Below are 13,094 nucleotides of genomic sequence, written 5' to 3' on the forward strand. Positions count from 1 at the left end.
AAAGATCGGGCCATTTTTCCTCATCAAGAGTGTTAGGATCTTCGTAGGGGAATTGTATTGTACTCCGATAAAGGAGCTTAGTAAATAAATGCTGCCTGGGTCTTTGGGAGCGATTAGAATGACGCTAAAGTTCTCCATTTTCATGTTGTTGAGAATCCTCTGTATGAAAGGGGAGGAGGGTAAAAGTGTATGCATAAATCCCAGACCATCTCATTGAAAGGGCATTCGCACATGACTGGCATTTGGCGTTCTTGTCCGCCATGAAGAGATCTAAAGCTAGTTTACCCCAGCGTGGGAAAATCTTGTCTAACTCCTGTTGATCCAATTACCACTCTTAGCAACTGCCTCTGGTTCTGCTGAGAGTGTCCGCTAAGGTGTTGTTCACTTCTGACATGGGCTTGGCAAGAAGAGATATTTAGTTGGCTGTGAGCCAGTTTGAAAGGTCTTGAAGCTACTGAGAGAGAGAGTTAGAGGGCTTGTTCCCCTTGCTTGTTGATGTAATACATGCTGGTTATATTGTCTGTACGAACCAGCAAGGAGGCTCCTGCTATTCAGGCAGAAAAGCTTGTAGAGTGAGAGAGATCACTTTCAGTCCCAGGCGATTAATGTGCACTGATTTTTGAAATGCGGCACATTTTCCATGGATTTGCAGGTGCTGCAAATGGGCGCCTCAGCTCTCCAAGGAGGCATCATTCGAGATGACGAAGTCTGGTATTGAAGTCAGGAATGTGAGGCCTTGTGAGAGATGAGACATTTTGGACCACCATGCTAATATTTCTCACATCCTTGTGGTGATGCTTATGAAGTCTTAGAGGAGCCTTCAGATTGTCTCCATTGCATCTGTAGCTTCTCTTGCAGTGGCCTCATTTTTAGTCATGCCAGCAGGACTAGATTTACTGCGGAGGAGATCATGCCCAGGAGAGACTTGAATAGCTGCACTGTAACTGACTTTCTCCTGGAGATCTTTAGAGCCAGGCTTGACAATCTTCATTGCTTGTCTTGAGATAGATAGGCATTGCTTCTGATTTTATTGAGGTTGGCTCCCAAAAACGTTATTGTTTGACTTGGAAAGGTTGAGGATTTGGGGTAATGTACTGTGAGGCCTAGCCCGTGAAACAGTGAGAGGCAGGCTGTGGTAGCTTTGGAAGCTTGCTGCAGTGTTGAGACTTTTAGCAGTCAGCCATCTAGGTATAGGAATACATGATGACCCTGTTTTCAGAGTGTGGCTGCTACAGGGGCAAGACATTTGGTGAAAATCTGAAGAGGAGACTTGAGGCCGAAGGAAGTACCCTGAACTGTTAATGGGTTCCGGCCACAGTAAAGCGAAGATACTTGCGACGTATGGGAATGTGGAAGTATGCATCCTGCAAATCTAAGGAGGTCAAGTAATCCCCGCTGTTTAACAGGTGGAGGATGTTGGAGCGTTTGATCATTAGGAAAGATTATTTGCACAGAAATTTCTCCATTCCTCTGTTTTCTTTCGTAAAAGGAAAAATTGGAAGTAGAATCCCATGCCCTTTTGAGAACAAAGAACCTTTTCTATTGCATCATTGGCCAGCATTATTAGGGCTTCTTTCCTCAATAGATGAAGATGAGGTGGGTGCGTCCCCTTCAGAGGATGGTCTGGTGGTCTATGCACAAATTTCAGTTTATGTCCATAGTTTACTAAGTGTAACACATATGTGTCCATTGTGATCTCCTTCCATTGGGGGTGGAAGTTGGAAATATTCGCACCCACATGGGTGGAAGGAGTAGATGTAGCTGGTACCTGGTCCAGGCCACTGTTTGCGACTTGTTCTGGGGGTTGATTCTGGGACGAGCCTTGCTTCCTATAGGCTGCTGAGGGTGGCTGACAGTAAGCCTGATGGTAAGCGGACCTATATTGAAATTGGGGTTGGTAGTGTTGAGGTCGTTGATAACCCCCTCTGTAAGTAGAAAAACATCTCCCTCTAGCTTCCCGAAAGGGCAACTTCTTAAACTGGAGGGTGCCAAGAGATATAGCAGTGTCAGTGTCCGTCTTTGTAGCCCATAAGGCGCCATAAATATGTTTACCGAACAAAGTTTTGCTGTCATAGGCCATGTCCAAGATCTTTAGACCTCTGGCCTAAAAGAGGCAGCCTCCAGCCATCCCTGGAGTCTCAAGACTGCTGTTCCGGCTCATTGATAGAAAACCTGCGGAGGAGATGTCGAGTGCACAATCTGTAATTTCTGAGCAAGTGTGCTAGCCTTCCTGGAGGATCTTTTTTGTTTCCGCCTTCTTGTCTTTCGCGACCAAATCGAGTAGACTGCTCACAGCTGACCACATCTGGGGTCATAGCGCCCCAGGATCGCTAGCGAGTTGGCGCCTCGAATGGTAATGGCAGAGATAAGGGAGAATCTCTTCCCTATATTGTCCAGGCACCTGCCTTCTTTGTCTAGTGGCATGGAGATGTAAGCAAAAGGGATTTTGGAGCGTCTTTGCACAGCTTGAGAGATGACAGAGCCAAGTTACGGATGACTTGTGAGGCAAGCAGAGAAATCCGCTGTAGCTTCGTAGTTTTGTCCAAGTGAGGTGGTACTGCTGCTACTGTAGCTGGGCTCTTCGTGGTCTTAATCTTCTCATCCCAGATATACTTTATAATGGGGATGGCCCTCACAGATTTTCTGGCTTGCTCTTTAAAATCATAAAGAAAAAGTTGGACTGCTCAACATAGGTTGGGAGATAGAACGTGCTGCAGCTCGGTCCCTCAGCTTATGAGAACACCGAAGTCCTCTGGGAGAGACTTTGAAGGATGAGGTGCTGGAGGAGACAGAGTAGGGACAAGGTAGTCCTCTCATTCATCCCGTGGATGTTGATGGTCAGGGAACTCACCTTCCTCCCTTTGATCGTCTGAAGTGGCTTGGTCCTCCCATGGAGGTGCTGCTACATTAGTGTTAGGTGGAAAGAAACAACACAGGGTTCTGGCTGTTTCCAGCAAGGCTAAGCCAAAGATACCAAAGAACAAAACAAAGGCCAATACTGGATACCCTTAAAGGGGGAAACTTGTGGTCACCTTTATGAACAAAGCATAACGGTCCAGATTACGTCATCAGTCAAAAAAACTTTTTATTATTTTCTTTAATTTAGCTTTCTTTTTAGTACTTGATTTCACAAATTAATTGTGCATGTATAAACAGTTCAAACGTTAGACATAACAACACGAAAAGTCTTTATACATATTTACAATTTACAATTTACACACATCCTCTCAAACATTCATTCTGCATTCATCCCGTTGTACACACAAAAACATAAATAGAACACCTTTTGTCACAAAAAGCAATTGAAATAAACAGTGAATGATGATCCCTATTTATGATTAGAAAATAATTTCAATTGAATGTATAGAACATTAATTCATATTAAGGAAAACTAAAACCTAATTCAAAAGAATTTGGTCATATGACAAAAGAGTTCAGTCACTCCTATTGAAGGTCAAAAGGTCGACGCGTTTCAAACCCCCAAGTCTGGGGTTCTCATCAGGACCAATCTTTTTCTACAAAAAAGAAGAGTTGTAAACCAAGAATTAGCCAACCAGTTTGTTATTGGACTAAAGACCTGCAAAACACCAGTAGAAACCAAAGCCATACCTTATAAAGTCACTTAATGGCCATGCGTGAATCTGTGGGACATTCGACAGGTACACAATGACGCTAGACGAATAGACAGAAATAAATCAATACTCGTGCGTTTAGGTGGGAAGACACTGGCAGGACCTAACTGGTCGTATACAAAAAGCACTCACCTTTTTATGGTGGCGCAGAGTGCAGCAGTTCAAACTATCGGCTCCCGGCCCGTAGGTAAGGTTCCTGCTAAGTACCCCCTTCTGTCCTCGCATAAGTCCGTATGCCCTCACCGCTACAATGTGCTTACCGTGCGTTTCGTTCGTTTTTTAGATAAATTCACCGATCCAAGTGCACGGAGTGAAATTACAATAATTCAAGCGGATATGTAACATGAGCCACCGCTAACCGGTAAGCGCCCATTCACCAAAGTCTTTGCAGTACTTTCTCTTCCGCCCAGTTTGAGGCTTGAGTCCTTACAGCTTCTCCCCTATTCTTTTTTAGGGAGACTCTGCGCCACCATAAAAAGGTGAGTGCTCATTGTGTACCTGTCGAATGTCCCACAGATTCACGCATGGCCATTAAGTGACTTTATAAGGTATGGCTTTGGTTTCTACTGGTGTTTTGCAGGTCTTTAGTCCAATAACAAACTGGTTGGCTAATTCTTGGTTTACAACTCTTCTTTTTTGTAGAAAAAGATTGGTCCTGATGAGAACCCCAGACTTGGGGGTTTGAAACGCGTCGACCTTTTGACCTTCAATAGGAGTGACTGAACTCTTTTGTCATATGACCAAATTCTTTTGAATTAGGTTTTAGTTTTCCTTAATATGAATTAATGTTCTATACATTCAATTGAAATTATTTTCTAATCATAAATAGGGATCATCATTCACTGTTTATTTCAATTGCTTTTTGTGACAAAAGGTGTTCTATTTATGTTTTTGTGTGTACAACGGGATGAATGCAGAATGAATGTTTGAGAGGATGTGTGTAAATTGTAAATTGTAAATATGTATAAAGACTTTTCGTGTTGTTATGTCTAACGTTTGAACTGTTTATACATGCACAATTAATTTGTGAAATCAAGTACTAAAAAGAAAGCTAAATTAAAGAAAATAATAAAAAGTTTTTTTGACTGATGACGTAATCTGGACCGTTATGCTTTGTTCATAAAGGTGACCACAAGTTTCCCCCTTTAAGGGTATCCAGTATTGGCCTTTGTTTTGTTCTTTGGTACATTAGTGTTAGGTGTCATCTTGCACATTATCGATGGAGAGATATTCCTTGGCTTGGCAGGAGAAGCAGGCTGAGGTGGTGCAAGTGGCCTCTCCAGTGGAGGTTCAGGAAATCTTTCATAATTTTCATAATAACGCCTTTGACACCGTATCGCACCCGATCCTTCTGCGTCGTCTAGAGGAGGTTGGTGTCACCGGCATCGCTCTCCAATGGTTCCGGTCCTTTTTAGCCAATCGGGCCTTTAGCGTGACCGTCCCGCCGTTTCAGTCCAAATACCATCCGCTGGGCCTGGGGGTTCCCCAAGGCTCCTCGCTGAGTCCTACGTTGTTTAATCTATACGTAAGGCCGCTAGCTGAGGTTGTCAGGCAATGGGGTATGACAATGGTGTCATACGCCGATGATACCCAGCTAGCGGTCACGATCAGCGGGGATGCCGATGTGGATGCCCCCAGATTCCAACAAGGACTGCGGGCGGTCGCCGGCTGGATGACGTCCAACTGTCTCCAGCTGAACGCTAGTAAGACCGAGGTCATGATTTTTGGCAAACAACCGGAACTTTGGGGAGAGAGATGGTGGCCAGAGGATTTGGGTCTTACACCCACCCCAGTCTCCGAGCTTAAAAACCTCGGGGTCTGGTTGGACCCTTCCCTTACGTTTGTTTGTCACACCAAACGTACGGCGGCCTGTTGTTTCGGCATCCTACGCGGGCTTCGTCCTGTGCTCAAGTTTTTTGATGCCTCCACTAGGCAACTCGTGATCCAAGCCACTGTCATCTCCAGGCTGGATTACGCGAGCTCCTTATTAGTAGGCCTGAACCAGGCAGAGATTGGACGCCTGCAGCGGATCCAGAATGCCGCAGCAAGATCGGTGGTTGGACTACCTATATCGTGCCCCACTTCCAGTACCCTGCGCTCGTTGCACTGGCTCCCGGTGGCTCAGCGGATCCGGTTTAAGGTCCTCTGTGTCGCCTATAAAATTCTGAAGGGGTCTCCAGCTACGATCCTCTCTAAACTCCTGGTCCATTACATCCCAGTCCGAGCTTTAAGATCTGCTGATTTAGAACTGGCTCTTGTCCCTCGCTTCAAGCGGAGTAGGGCCGGCGGACGCTCCTTTCAAGTCCGTGCGGCGGTGCTCTGGAATTCCCTTCCCCCGGCGTTACGAGCCCTCAGGGATCTGCTTTCCTTTCGCCGTGCGGTGAAAACCTTCTTATTTCCTTAGTTTAAAAGTGTTCTGATTTATTGTTTCGTTGTGTTGTGCTGCTACCTTGTCGGGCGCCAGGACGCTCCTTTGCTGGAGCATCTGTGCGCCTAATAAAAACGCATAACATAACATAACATAATCCTACAGCATGGCCTGCAAATCCAGAACTAGTGATATGGGCATCTGCACTTCATTCTGTCTGGGCTGAGGATGCGGATGGTACTGATACTGTTCATAATGCCGCCTAGGAGAGACATAATATGGATGGTGGTACTGCTCTGCATCATTATCATCATCATCATCATCTTCCTCCTGGTATTTCACCTTGAGCTCTGAATCTGCTGTGCGCAGACCCAAAAGGCCAACCATCATCCGACTCTTCCAAGTCCAGTAAGGGAATTTGTGGCAAAGGTGAGACCTTGCTGGGAGAGATAACTTCAGGCCTTAGAGCAGCCTTCGTTATTTTAGTAATTTATATCATTGTTGATGGTTCTGTCGGCGATGTGAATGTGAACTGAGGCATTGAAGGCGAAAATGTTCTTGTTGATGGGGCCACCATCAACGGTGTTCCTGTCAACTGAGTCTTCGATGTTGGTGTAGTTGAGTGTAACTCCACTGTCATAGGTGACTTAATGGATGATGTCACCTTTGCCAACAAGGTGGGAGCGTTAATGGGTGCCCTCATTAGCGTTCTCGGGGACGATGACGTTATTAACGAGACAGTGGTGACCAGCTGCCATAGTATTAGCTGATACTAGCGTCAACAGTGATGTCGTCGGTGTTCTGGGAGGATTTTTTTTACCTTGACGTCGAGGGTTCAGAGGAGGAAGATCGCTTACTCTCCCCTGTCTTCACAGATGGAGCAGACGGTTAAGAGGAGGGTGGAGATGAGTTTGAGCTTCTCCTTTCTCAGAGTGTCTTCATGATGTACTTTTAAGGCCCTTCCGCTCTCCTCAGAAGCCCCTTGTTCAAAGGAACTTGACCTTTTGTGGGGTCTCACAGATAAAATGCTGTCCTCCTCGGAAGTGGTGAATTTCTAATATTTAGACTTTTGTAGCCACAGAAGTAGCCTTCCCTCTCTGTCTCTTATGGTTTTAAAGGAAAAAGTTAGACAAATCTTGCACTCCATTACCTGATGTTGAGGGTAGAGGCAACAGAGACATTCTCTGTGTGGATTATCCACATGTAACTTTTTCTTCCCACTGGACTTGCAGGATATGAAGAGGCCCTTCTTAGAAGTCTCAGACATAATAGTTGCAGAAAAAGTTGAGATGTACAGGAAAAAACTGAGCAGAGCTCAGAGAGACTCCGTTCCACAATGTACAGTAGAAAATCTGACAGATTTAACCTCTGTTGGGAGTGTTCTAGAGGGTGCTGTTGCCTGATTAATTCTAGTTTGTTTGCTCATTTTTCAAAAAGGACATAGATAGGCTATTAACCTGACTATGTATTGCTTTAACCCTTTCGCTGCGGCCGCGATTTTATCGCTGTGCGGTAAACAAAAGAACAGGGCGGGGACGTGATGAGCCCCAGCCGTCATAAGCACACGCCCACCGCGGGGCGTGACGGCTGGGGTTCGTCACCAGCATGGGAGTGGTTAAAGCCTATAATACTGTTACATACTGTTTTACTATGGTATCGTAGGACTCCCACTTCGACGACAGAGAATGATTCAAGCATGTGAATCTATAAAGATCCAATACTGAAGAATGTTTAGTTATGAATTTATTTTACTATGTCTACGGGTGAGCCGCTAAAGTAATCTCTAGGTGAGACTGTAAAATGGCTAACGGGTGCATAGTCAAAGCCTTGTTCTTTGTGTCATTTAAATCACATGTGATTCCATAAGACATGGATCATTTTAAAAGCATTATCTTTTTTTTGTGGAGGAGCTTTTTGATACCACATGCAATGTATAGAACTTGACAAAATAATTAGTAGTGAAAGGTGCAAGATTTCTAGATCTATTACACTGAAGACCCCATTCACAGACCAGCCTTCCTGACAAGGAAAGAAATGGGCACAACCTCATGTGTTGAAATATAACAGCTAGGCATTTCGGCCCAAAGCTGCCATGTTCACTGCTGAAAACCGCTGCTCGTAATATAGCAACTCAGGGGGTATATGCGGTCTGGCAATTTAATAGAGTCCAGCTCTAACACAGCAACTCTGTCTCTAGCTTGCATGCAAGTGTGATATATTAGCTCCTGCAATGTATTGTGCACTTTGAATTCTACTGTACAAGAGAAGAAGGAGACTATAATTTGCAGTGAGGACTTAACATGCTTGTGCCAGATTACTAGCATTAGGATACTCACAACAAATGTATAATGGTTCTCACCAATGAAATAGCAATGTTTGTAAGGGTCAACATGACTGCGTTCACCGGCCACTGCCTGCACCACTTTATCCACCCTACGCAGGCACCGTAGTCTAAAACACTCTATGGTTAAGAGACTGATCAGGAGCGTGAACTCTTAACTGAGGCGTCTGTGCGGATGTATGACATTACAACGCATGCTTTTACCACGCATGCTTTTACATCGCAAGTTTTACAACGCAAGCCTTTACAACGCATAGTGTTGAGGGGTGCTGGATAGTGAATAGTTTAATTTACTATTCCAACTCCAGTCCCCGTGGATTGTAGGGAAGGTGTTGAATTTTAAATTCAATCTATTCCCTATCCTAGAGCGCCCCCCAGCGCAATGCGTTGTAATGGTTTGCGTTGTAAAAGTTGCGATGTAAAGGCACTGCGTGGTAAAAGTTGCGTTGTAAAGGATGTTTCCCGTCTGTGCTGACCGCCTCACAGAATTCTCCCTCTGCATCTTAAGGAAGTCCTGGAAGGGCAATGCTCACATATTCTACACAAATCTATTCACCTGCAGATTCCACCGCTCCTAACTTTCAAATTAGTCAATAGCTGCCACAAAACGGTGATTTATTTTTTTTAACACATTTTGTAGTCAATTAATTCACTGGGGTGTCTACACAGGCAAAGATCCAGGTTTATTAATATATTCATTTAGGCTTTGTGTATGGCACTCTGAGGAAGTTCCAGCAATTGGGAAGGTTGTAAGTGAGTCGTGCTGATAGTTACAGTGGTGCAGTACCTGAGAGGTAGTACCATGGCAATGGCTGTCACATGGAAATGTTAGCAGTGCTCTCATGATGTGAGAGCAGGTGGAAGACTATGCATTGACTGAGATGCTAAACGCCAAAGCAATGTTTGCAAACCCCTTGACAAACAAGAAAAGAAAAGCAGGTACATTTGTTCATCGGTGCACAAAGGAGAAAATGTATTATAACTCAACATCCCTGTGCTCGCTGATAAATCTTAAATAGAAAAATTGGCTACACTTTATGCGGCTCACTGTGCATCACATAAATATGAAAAGCAGCATAGAGTCTTTAAAAAAAAAAAGACATTGATCATTCTAGTGAAAACAGTCATCTGTCAAAATACTCAGTACAATACGGACCACAGAATTTCCATTCAGTAATAATGTCAACCAGACATTCCAAGCGCTTAGAAGTCACAGCTCACATTATTTTGGCTACCAAAAGTCAGCCCCACGAATTACAAACTGGTTGTCCTAAAAAAAAATGAAAACATGCACTACATGAATCTGAAGAGGCTATTTAATTAACAAACTCCGGTGTACATTTTCAGTTGAATTCTGTCTTTTCAAGAACGCGTTGTGCTTATTTTATTCCATAGGATGAAAAAAAAAAAGGTACTATTAAAAATGAAACGCTGCACCAGACTGGCAAGCTGTGCTCATGAAAAGGGGAACAAGTGCCAGGAATGTCTGAAGGCCCAGAGCACTACAGGACCAAACTGTGCTACAAGCTGAAATTAAATTTGCAAGAGGTTTCGCGTCAGATTTAGGTGAGGTAGTGGTTCTCCTGGCCGTCCATCTGCCTGTGCCACCCGAGGGCTGCATGGCCCATGCAGACGTTTCGCCAGCCATCATGCCCACGGGGACATATATGTGGCCATCTCCTAGCTTGAACGCTGGCACAACCCCTTCTTAAACCGATTAGAGCTGTCGGTCTGTCGCTGTACGTCTTCATGGCCAAATCGACAGCTGCAGCAAGCTTGGCAAGCCAAGGGACAGGCTGGGCACAAATGTGCAAGCAAAAGCGAGGCAGACCGCACTGTGACACCCAACGAGGCCTTTACCGCTGGAAGCCACACGACTGAATGAAAATGGTTTAAACTCGGACTGATTACGTTGTCTTATTGCTGGGTCGAAAACCTACACGCCAACAGGACAGAGTCAGAAGGGACCCCCCCTGATTTTTTTTAGATTTTTTTTTTAGGAAAAACAGACTTTATTTTGCAAAGACAAAAAATATTAAATACAAAAAGACTTTGTGCAGAAATGGAAAAGCAACTAAAAGGCTATACATTCTATAGTTTCAAAAGTTATAGACGGTTATTTGGGAATTCAAGTATATTGTTTAAATTCCATGCCATTCGTAAAATTGTCTTTCCTACAATGTACATTAATAGAGAAAATGAAGTCCCTCGATTTGGTTTTCAAAGTCTCTCTCTTTCTAGTTTCAAAATGCTGGCATGTATGGGAGGAGAAAAACTCAGTTGTGTGAGTACCTTAGTTAAGGCTATTTCTGGTCATTTTTCTGCACACAGGTAAAACGTGTGAAAGTAGATTTGCAGGTTCGGCAGCAGTGAGCGAGCTTCTGGGAGTACAGGTCGCTTACGCCATCTTGGAATTAACGCAGCGTCACATCTTTTCTACTGGTGCCTCACTATTGCCACACAGGAACGAGGATATATGAGCTAACCGGGAGCACGTTTGGAAGAATATTTGGCTTTTGTAGACTGCTTCTTTATGCAATAGATGGGACTCTAAATACACCGCACTAATAGCCAAGAAAAAATAATTTTGTAATATATTACAGAATATTGGAACATTTCAACAGCCTCCAAACCTATCCGGAGAAAATGTCCCTGAATAGCTATTAGTAGTATGGAGTAACTCATTACCCGAGTGCACCAACTACCTTCTGAGCTTCCTTATTACATGAGTGTATATCTATTTGTAGATTACGGCCTGAAATGTACAGTAAACCCTCATATGGGCCATGGAGAGGGGCGGGGGAGTGGAAGAGAAGCTCATTGCTTTTATACCCTCTCTCCCCCCCAGGTCTTAGGGCATGTGGTGCGCTCCGAGGGCCATCTGGCCCCTTGATTGGTTGGATTGAAGATGGGAGTTGTAGGGGCCATTCAGTGGCATAGGACTAGGGTAACCTCATTCTCCAATAGCTGAGGCACCTATGCGTGTGTTTCTGGTGGTTTTGTCCCAGACGCTCCCAAATTGATGTCCTTTCTGTCCCTGCTACTAGATTGTTCATTTAATTAATCTCCGCGCCCTTTTCTCGGGTACTGGGTTTCATGTCTTTATTTTGCCATTTTGTTAGGGCGATACTGTGTGGTATGCTGTCATTAAGTAGTTGTTTTTTGCCGCTTTTAGGGCAGGTTGCAACTTTCAGTTTTGTGGTGAAAGGCAGGAAGGCTTGGGGGTGACTAGACCAAGAGCATGGTGAAGGTAACCTTTGGTGTAGGTTGGATGGACTTGTATTGAAGGATGTTGGTGGGAAGTGGAAGTTGGGGTTGCTTTGACTGGTTAAGTTGTTCAGTGTGGGGCAGAGCATTAACCCCTTCGACGCTGATGACGAGCTGGGCTCGTCATCGCGTAGCCTCCTCGCACGCTGATGACGAGCCCAGCTCGTCACGCAAAGTGCGTTTTTAAAAAACCCAGCGTGCGAGCGGAATTCCGCTAGCGCGCATGCGGTTAAGGGTGGGTTGATTAGGATTCAAGATGCATTGGCGAGGTGAGGGTGTTGCTTGTTATTAATAATTGTTGATATTCCTCTCCTAATAATGCAGCCTTTTGCTCTTATGTGATGGTCCTCTTTGCGCGCCATCTCGCCTGAGCGATATTAGGTCTGTAGATGCAGTTGCAATATTAAAAAACGGCAAACAAAGCAAGAGGAAACATTCCACATTGCAGTGAATGACTTTCAAACTGGAGAGCAAGACTTCCATATCTGACAGCACCCTTCGCCTTCCAAGGCACTGGCCGCGACTGCTTTCTCCTCGAATCTTCAAATCAATAGCACACACATAATAAAAGGTGCAAGCTTTATTATAAACCACTATATACCTTCAGCCTGGCTCTTTATTCAACGCCCCCCCCCCCCCCGCCCTCCCCACTCCACCTCACTTTTCAACAGCCAGACGTCCTCCCAGCTTAAAAAAGTTTCTACCACTTCGGTCCCAGGCAACTCTTCAATGTTACATTTTACTTCAATAATAAATATGCATTGACTGGTTAAGCTAGTCGGTCCCCTATTAGCAAGCGTATATTTTTTTCCCGCAGACCTACACAATATGCAAAACAAATTTGGCGAATAAGTAAAAGAAAAAACTAAAACTAAACGCATGGCCCCACAACCCAAGAACACTAGTCCTGGCATTTAAGTGCACTCCATTTCAAGTAATAATGCACATGTGATCAGGACAAACACTCAACATACAGACAATGGGTGAAATGGACTGCCCATGTGGCCCCTGCTCTATGCTGTGGTGCCCTGAAGCACAATGTGGTTAACACCTAAACAGACCAATGAATGAATAGAGAAGGCTGATTAAAAGTCTCTATATGGATGTATACATATATGATTCTTTTCATTTTGGTTTTTGGAAAACATGAGCCTGACGAAACAGCCAAAGATGTCTCTAGTCAGACCTATAAAACTAGACGGCTTCACAACACCAAGGTTCGAACCTCGCACAGTATCAATGCATTTTTTCCAAGTTCCAAGCTGTAGTGGACTGCCAAAGTTGAACAAAGACCGACCTCTATAAAGTCTAAAGTGGAGAATAATTATAGGATCATTGTATCCCTTTTAAAGGGACTCCTAAAGGGACTCAAACATGTAGATTGCAAGGGCAAATGAAATAAACTGCTATACAACCCAGTATATTTACACTCTGAACTAAGGCAAGTTCATTGTATCAACGCGGCCCAATGTCGTACAGTATGGTG

General features: G+C 44.4%; 1 protein-coding gene across 4 annotated transcripts in view; it reads right to left on the reverse strand.

The window, feature by feature from the left end:
• The window catches only part of ZDHHC21 (zDHHC palmitoyltransferase 21), a 274,098-nt gene that overhangs the window by 52,178 nt on the left and 208,826 nt on the right, over positions 1-13,094 (reverse strand). The gene's annotated exons all lie outside the window — the stretch shown is intronic.

Source organism: Lissotriton vulgaris, chromosome 3_1 (assembly GCF_964263255.1).
Source record: "Lissotriton vulgaris chromosome 3_1, aLisVul1.2, whole genome shotgun sequence".
Lineage (NCBI taxonomy): Eukaryota > Metazoa > Chordata > Amphibia > Caudata > Salamandridae > Lissotriton > Lissotriton vulgaris.